A 7,819-nucleotide genomic window follows, 5' to 3' on the forward strand; every position below is an offset into this window, starting at 1 on the left:
TAAGGCTCTGATGGCACCAGCCCTGGGACCCTACATTCTCCTTTCCCCTCTCGGTTCCCCTACACCCCACCTCGTGAACGAACGCTCCTTGAATGACCTGAAAGAACCATCCGTTTCCTGTTGGGGTGTTGATGGACATACTCTCCAGCATGGGGCACTCAGTCCATCTGCTTCCATCATCGAAATTAGTATCACTCCCTCCTGGATGAAGAGACAGGCTCAGCAAGGCTGAGCTCCCCGCCCGAAGCCGTACAGCTGAGATGTACCACGGGTAATGCCCTCCTTCTCTCAGGATGCCGGGCAAAGCCAGTTCTGCCTCCGAGAGGCATCCTTTGGGGTGTGGAGAGGTGGGGACAGTGGGGCCTGACTCCGGACTCGTGTCGCTGCAGGTGAATGGAAACCCAGCTCCAACTGGCTCCAAGCAAAAGAGAGAATTTGTTGGCTCCTGTGCCTGAAAAATCTGGGGGTGGGGTGGGGAGTGGGCTCGCTCGAGGCACCTCCGGCTTCAGGTGTGCAAATGATGGCGAAGAAGGCACGTGTCCCCCCTGTCGGCTCTGTGTCTCTGTGCCAGCTCCATTCTTGGGTGGCTGTGCCTGGGAGGGGTGGGGGCAAGATGGGTCCTGACTTCCCAGCTTCAGGTTCCCAGCGGGAAGGGAGCTTGTCTCTCCACGGCCTGCAGAAGTCCCAGGGAAGACGCTGGTGTCAGGCAGGTGGCTCCCCAAGGGGAAATCAGGGTGCCGCTGGAAGCTCCTGGAAAGGGTAGGTGCTTGGTGGGGAAGGTGGGCGGAGGTTTTATCGGTCACCTGAGGCAATGGAGGAAGGAAGGGGCGGGCAGATGTGGGACCGGGGCTTCTCCCACCTTCCACCTTAGCAGAGGGATCCTCCCGAGCCAGGTATTGGGAAGCAGGAGGTGGGCGGTGTGTCGGGGGAGGGGGATGAAGGCACTTGGGTGCAGAAGGCCACCCCACCTGGTCCCAGGACGTCAGCACCATAAACCCTCCCTAGGGATGGGAGTCTTCAGGAGCTGATGTCCCCAGCTGCTCTCCAGGAAGGTAGCGAACCAGCAGGGTGGAGTCCCATCTGCCGCCTCCTCGCTGTGTGACCTTGGGCCAGCACCATCGTCCTCTGGGCCTCAGTTTCCCTGCTGTTAAACGGGGGCCTGCTCCCCATTGCCGAGAGATCAGAGGGAGGACCAGCAGGCATCTGACAAGTGCCCTGTGCGGACCTAGGAACCCGGCTTCTGGTCTCGTCTTCACAGTGTCTCCTGTCTTTCCAGGTGTCCTTGGTGTCCTGTCTGGTCGTCCGGTGGCCAGGCAGCTTGGAGGCCATAGAGGCTGGCTGCGTGTCGCCTTCTGACTTCCCACCCTCTGCGTCTTTGGTAACTGCTTGTGGGAGGCTGAGGTGTGAGTCACGAGAGGTGCCGGGTGAGGCCGCGGGGCCCGGGGGGCCCCCGAGCCGAGTACCAGCTCTCATGCCAACTTGGTGCCAGGCCAGCGTGGGCCACCGAGCAGGAAGAATCAGAACATCTCTGTCTGCACCCAGGCCCTGCCTCCTCCCAGCCGGAGTCCCACTTGGGGCAAGCCTGTCCCCTCGGCGCCTCAGTCTCTGCCCCCACCAACGTTGGGGCAGGGCCACAAGAGTGTGGGGAGGTGGAGCAGGCCGGCGCCTTTCACGGGGCCCGCTCACTAGGTAGGAGGCTCGGCGGCTGGTTTATCGAACGGCCCAGTGTGGTTTGACACGGCTCCAGTCCCTCGGTCCCCGGCTGCACTCTGTCAAATCGTCCCTTCCTCGACTTCCAGTTTCCTTCACTTTCGGTTTTCACTGAAAGTGTTCGGACTCTCTGCCCTGTCCCTTCTCGCTCCCCTCTGCTCTCTGTCTTTGCTCCTCCTGTGGGTTAGGTAGGGGTTGAGGGGAGCAAGATTCAGGGTGTATGGTCTCCCTTGCCCTGGTCCTTGGCTGTCCTCTCTCTGGAGCCTCTGGGTGAGCCGTTATCCAACCCCCCCCCCCATCCTTGCCCTCAGCTCCTGTCCCTGGTGAGATGCACCCTTGATCTGCGGCCCCTCCCTGGATGCAGGTTCACAAGGGCGACCTCACCTCCTCCATCATTTGTTTGACCCCCGTGGGGCCCATTGCCGCTCCCACCTCTCTTTGACTCTTCCTCTTCTGAGAGGTCCGTTTTGAAGTATCTGCCTCTTGGTTCTGTGTAAATCTTCTTCGGCTTGCCCCCTGGCCCCCTGGGATTCTCCAGCCCATACTAGGGGGTGAAACGAAGATGTTACTGACCAAGCAGGAGCCAGGTTTTCTGCTCCAGAGACTCAGTCCAGCTGGGCCTGGTGGAAAGCAGGCCGAGGGAGCACAGGGCCGCCTCGTACAGGTGTTAAGGCTGTGTACTGCACAAGGGTGCCTCAACCGTGAGGACACTGTTGTCAGTGCACATCCAAACTGACCTACGTGAGGCGTGTGGGTAAGTGTCAGGATGCAGGCCTGTGTCTCTGGGTGGCTGAGGCAAGCCTCCTTTATGTGAACCCCACACTGGCCTGGACACGCTCAGGGCGGCACCTGTATACTTCCGCACACGCACGGATGTGTGCAGCTATGCCCAACCCCCGCTGAGCTCAGAGGATGCCTTGAGGTCCCTCCACCTGCTTGCTACTCTCGCACCCAGTCCTCACGCTCACCGGGCTCCTCGGGGGCGGTCCTGAGGCAGGGTTCAAGGAGTAAGTAGAGGCCAAATAAGCGAATGGATGAAAGAAGGGGCACAGAGGGCAAACGGCACAGAAAGGAGTAGGCATGCAGCTGAGCATCTGACCGCGTGCCTTTGCTTCCTGGGTTGAGCAGTGTTCTGGACCCCGGCCAGCTTCAGGGTCTGTGCTGCGGGGAGGGCCGGCCTTTCTCTCCGCTTAAACCCCCAAGTGGCTCGGGGTCTGGGTCTGCAGTGTCTCCCAGACCAGTGTCTTCCGGCCCTTGGGACCAGTAGTGGAGCACTGCCCTTGGAGTCCAAAGTGAGAGCCCCCACGGGCCACCTGGGTGTCCCCTGCCCCGGCAGCAGCTGCCAGCCACGGAGAAAGGGGAGTGCCAAGGAGAGGGCGAATGCTTTCCCAGGGCCCCTGTGTGCCCCTCCAGGAACGCCTGGCCTCTTTCCTCCTGCCCCTGGCAGCAGGGGCTCCCCGGGGCGCCCTGTGTATGGGCCTGGGGGCAGGGAGCCGGGTGAGCTCCGTGCTTGCCAGCCCGCGGGGAGTCTGTCTGCCCCTCCCTGGGCTCTGGTGAGAGACTAGAACACAAAGCTATTTTTATTTATGATAGTGTCAGTGGGCTGGCCTCCGTCTAGACAGCGAGTGTTATCATTCGGGGCCATCCTGGAATGTGCAGCCTCATTTATTGAGAACAGAAGACCGTGTGCAGATTAAGCGGCTCATAAAAATAAGCTGGGAACTGATACCGGGCCGGGCAAAGCCAAGGTAACCGGCGAGGTCAGCCGTGCACGTTGCTTTTGGACACCGGGATGTTTTCAGAGAAAACGAGGATCGATGTGGCCTCGAGGGTGGGCGTGGCCTGAGCCTGCCAGTTCCCCTCTGGATGACGCATTCAGCTGCCTCGGGGCCTCAGCGTGCTCATCTGTAAAACGGGCACGAACACAGACCGTCTGTCTCAGGATGAGGACTACGTGGCTGAGGGGGAGAAAGAGTTTGGGAAGGTGCCGGTGCACAGCGAAAGCTCCTCGATATTACTGCCTCTGCTATCATTCTGCCCCTTCGACCTTTGGAGCGTGGCCACGAGGTTTACCGGAAGGCCCCCATCCCTGCTGGCATCACGGGGATCCATTTCTAAGCTCCAGACAGAAATGTCGGATCCTGGAAGAGGGAAGGAGGAAAAGGCAGCAAGAGTGGCCTTGACCCAGCCCTTCCGAAGGGCCAAGGCAGCTGCGGTTGAGACTTCTACGTGGGCACACTGGGACAGAGCTGGAGGGCCCAGACCTGGGCAGGAGAGAGCTCCAGTGGGGGTGGCAGAGGCAGGGACCCGGCTCCACCCCAGGGGACGGTCCCAGCACCCCTCTGAGCCTTGGTTTCTGCTTCTGAGAAATGGGGAGGCTGGGGGGTCCCTTGCAGGCTTGCCTGGGACGGAGCGCCCCCAGCGCTCAGGGCGCTGTGTGGACGCCTGGCTTCTGTGAACCAGGCACTGACAGAGCCCACGGCAGAGCAGGCCCCGCGGCCCTTTGGGTTGGGGCTTTAGGAAGGAACAGAGCCTCTCCTGGTATCTGATGCCGTCCTGCTGTCCTGCCGTCCTGCCTTCCCGCTCCCACCCCGACACTAAAGGTACACATGTGTTCTGCGTTGCCCTGATATCGCCCTGGCCTGGGGCCTCTGTGGTCAGAGGCCTTGTGCTCTTCCTTCAGCTTCCGTGGTTTCTCCGGCTCACCCTTCGCACCCGGCGCGCCGCCCCACCTCCGCGAGGTCTCCATCCCAGCCTCTGCTTTGGAAGACGCCTGCCCTCTCCTTCCTGTGATAGGAGAAGCTCTGGGTGGGGTCCACCCTGTCCCCAGGGGCCACACCCAGCACCCCCTGAACGAATGAGAACCCAGCTCTGCAGGGAAGCGGGCTGTCCTCAGCCACCCGACGAGGGAGACTGCGGGGGGGGTCGAGAGAGAGTGTGTGTGTGTGTGTGTGGCCTGTCTGAGCAACCGAGGTCACGGTGGACCCGCCAGACAGCGCTGTCCAGGGGATAGCATGCATCAGCGTGTGCAAAGTGAGTGCTTTCGCCGGTACACGCGAGTTCTCAGGCCCATGGCGTTGGGTGGAGGCGGACGGTAGGCTCGTGCCTACTTTGGGGGGTGGCTATGAGGCTCACAGAGGTGGTTTCGTTTTCCCAGGACCACCCAGGAGTCTCTGAGCTGCAGGTGGAGCCCAGATCTTTTCCCCTGCGTCTTTTTTGGAACCTACTACCCCCGGGAAGGAGAGAGCCCAGCGGCAGCTCCCGCCCAGGAACGACTTAGGAAGAAGGCAGCCTCGATTTACCCGGGTGTGCTGGGGTTTGCCGTCCACTGCCCCCCAGGCCCCGAGGCACGGCGGCAGCGTCCCTGGGCTGACCCCCTGACACTGTGAGTGCCGGAGGGACCCGTCACCAGGCACAGAAGAAGCCTGGAAGCGCACAAACCGCACCCCCCCTCCTTTCCCAGGATGCTCTGCAATGCGTGGGCTCAGAGTAGCCACCGCGACTGCTCCGAGGGAAAGAGGACCCCAGAGGGCAGGGCTCAGGGAGCCACACGGACAGGCTCAGGCTCTTCCCCAAGAGCGTGGACTGACTGCGGCTGGATTTCAAGACAGGAGCGCCCAGGGCGGTTCGGTCAGAGCCACAGCCTAGACCAGGAGCTGCCTAGAGATGGGAGGATTTCTGGACGTAAGCAGAATAAATGACCCGGGTCCCCGAAGTTCTGGGTTTAAGCCTCCTTCATGGGGCCGCCCGGGGGAGGCGCACAGGCTGTGAGCTCAGACAGCATTCTTACTATTATTATCTCCAACCCTTAAATGGCACTCCCTGTGTGGCAGATACTTCCTAGCAAGAGCCACTCCACGAGCAGGTCTTGTCACCACCCCCGTTTCACAGAGGAACCTGCACAAATGGGCTCGATCCCCACCCCTGCCGAAAACTCCTATTTATTTTTCAAAACCCTGGTAGGGCATCCCTGTGCTGATCTCCTGGTGGGGGCCATCCTTCCCCCCAACCCCCCCCTGGAGCCCCGTTTCCCACACCTGCCGGTCTGCGCCCATCCACTGGGCTCCTTGCTCAGAAGCCTGCTTTCCGGAGTCTGAATCCCCATCCGGCACAGACAGGGGGTCAAGACGTGTTTGCCAAACGGGACAGCAGAGGCTGTGGCCCCTTTTCTCGTTACTCCCACAGGACCTCCTGGAGGAAAATGTTGCTTGTCTCCCCCGCAGGTGGCCAGGAAACCTGTCCTTTAAAGGTGACTCTGGGGAGGTCTGCTGGCCCAGCCCACCCCCCAGTTCATCTTTCCTGGAAACTGGGGGTGGGTGATGCCTACAGAGGGGACCCCCCCCCAAGCTTCCAGGGACGGTGGCAGGAGGCACGAGGAGAAGCCATGGGACCAGAGGGAGGCGTGTCCCCGGGGGGGCACAGGCATATCCAAGATGCTTATCTTTCCCCCTCTCTCGTCAACGGCTATTACAACGCCTTGGGCCTGTGAGGGCTTTGCAACGTTTCGAGGCGTTGCCTCGAACCCAGTTCTCCTTGACCCTTTGCAACACCGTGAGCTGGGCTGGAGTGGTTCTTCCCACTTTGCAGAAGAGGAAATGGAGACCCCCCAAAGGTGATGCCCAGCCTCACAGGATCAGCGACTGGTATTCTGAAGTCCCCCGGCCTGTAGATCTCTGTTGGCCTCACCCTGCAGCGGGCCAGCCTGGAAACTTCCTAAATTCCACCACCGTGTCCGGTTTGCGGGTGAGGGCCCCCTGCTTATGATCCTCTCTCTTTAGGGTTTCCTGGAGGACTCCGAATGAGGGGGGTGGCAAGGGCTGGGGATGGGTGGCAGGAAGTCGGACTCCTTAGGGCTGCCGGGAAAGGCGCCCCAGGGGGCAGGGTCCCAGGGCCGGCATGCTGTTCCTTCTGTCCTGCAGCCACCAGGCCCGGCTCCTCCCAGCGTGGCCCTCAGAGGCGGCTCCTTCCAGGGAGAGCCAGACTCCAGCCTGCTAGCAGAGGATGTTTTCCTGCGCAGTGGACAAAACATTTCTGGCACTTTCAGGAGGGGACTGAACAGTCTGTCCACTTTGGCTGCGTTCGGGGTTCCTGGACGGGCGCAAGTGTGCTTTCACAGGCAACAAGATTAATCACACAGCAACCTCCCTCCCTCCCGGCTCCTCACCTGCCCCGCCCCGTCCCCTGTCACCCGCGCTCTGCTCCGGAGCAAACTTCTGAGAAGTCATTCCAAGTGGCCTCAGGAAGTGAACACTCGAGTCATGCGCCTCCTGCCACAGGCTTCCTCGGTGAGGGGGAGGGGCTGGGAAACACCCCCGACCCCGAGTCCCGTGAACCCCAGCCGTCTCACGTGGGGCACGTCCCATCCCAACTGACTGCTTTGGCCTCTGACCTGACGCAGTGGCCTGGATCCGACGGCCGTTCCTCCTGGTGCCTCTCTGGTGGAAGTTCATCAGAATTTCCAGAGGTTTGGGAAGCTTCCAGAACCCCCTGGATGAGATGTGGTCCCAGCCCTGGTTCCCTGTGTCCTTCCATGCTCCATTTAGAAAGGTCTCTGAGGCACCTGGGTGGCTCAGTTGGTTAAGCGATCACCTTCGGCTTAGGTCACGATCAGGTTCGTGAGTTCGAGCCCCACGTGAGGCTCTGTGCTGACAGCTCCGAGCCTGGAACCCGCTTCAGATTCTGTGTCGCTGTCTCTGCCCCTCCCCCACTCACGTGTTTTCTCTCTCTCTCAAATATAAATAAACATTAAAAAAAATTTTTTTTTTAAAGGCTGGTCTCAAGTGGCCAAAGTGAAATCAGTGGGTAGGGCCAGGATAGAAGATCGGGAGAGAAAGGGAGAGGTCTGTGTCCAGAACTTCCGGGCCACGCCCAGGGCTGGGTGGGGGGTGTGGTGGGGGGGACAACCCTGGCCTGGAGGGCCCGCTCCAAGGAACGCCTCGTTGCAAAGCTGTTCTCAAGGTCTCGAGGTTTGCTCTAGACCCTGCCTGTCCCAGAGGGCCCAGGAGTAAACATCAGACAGAACATTCCACGAGCTTAGGGTCCTGGCAAGACACCCCGAGGCCAGGGCCACACGGCCACCCCAGGCAGGTCTGACGCTTTGGAAATTGGG

At 60.9% G+C, this 7,819-nt stretch overlaps 1 long non-coding RNA gene across 1 annotated transcript; it reads left to right on the forward strand.

The window, feature by feature from the left end:
- The first annotated feature begins 4,397 nt into the window (after window positions 1–4,397).
- On the forward strand, window positions 4,398–6,907 carry LOC109274065 (uncharacterized). The gene is made up of 3 exons (XR_002083424.2): window positions 4,398–5,394; window positions 5,896–6,453; window positions 6,630–6,907. It is a non-coding gene; the product is annotated as an uncharacterized LOC109274065 (long non-coding RNA).
- Window positions 6,908–7,819: the final 912 nt, after the last annotated feature.

This window comes from Panthera pardus, unplaced genomic scaffold (assembly GCF_024362965.1).
Source record: "Panthera pardus isolate Hobbes unplaced genomic scaffold, ASM2436296v1 HiC_scaffold_11, whole genome shotgun sequence".
In the NCBI taxonomy this organism is placed as follows: Eukaryota; Metazoa; Chordata; class Mammalia; order Carnivora; family Felidae; genus Panthera; species Panthera pardus.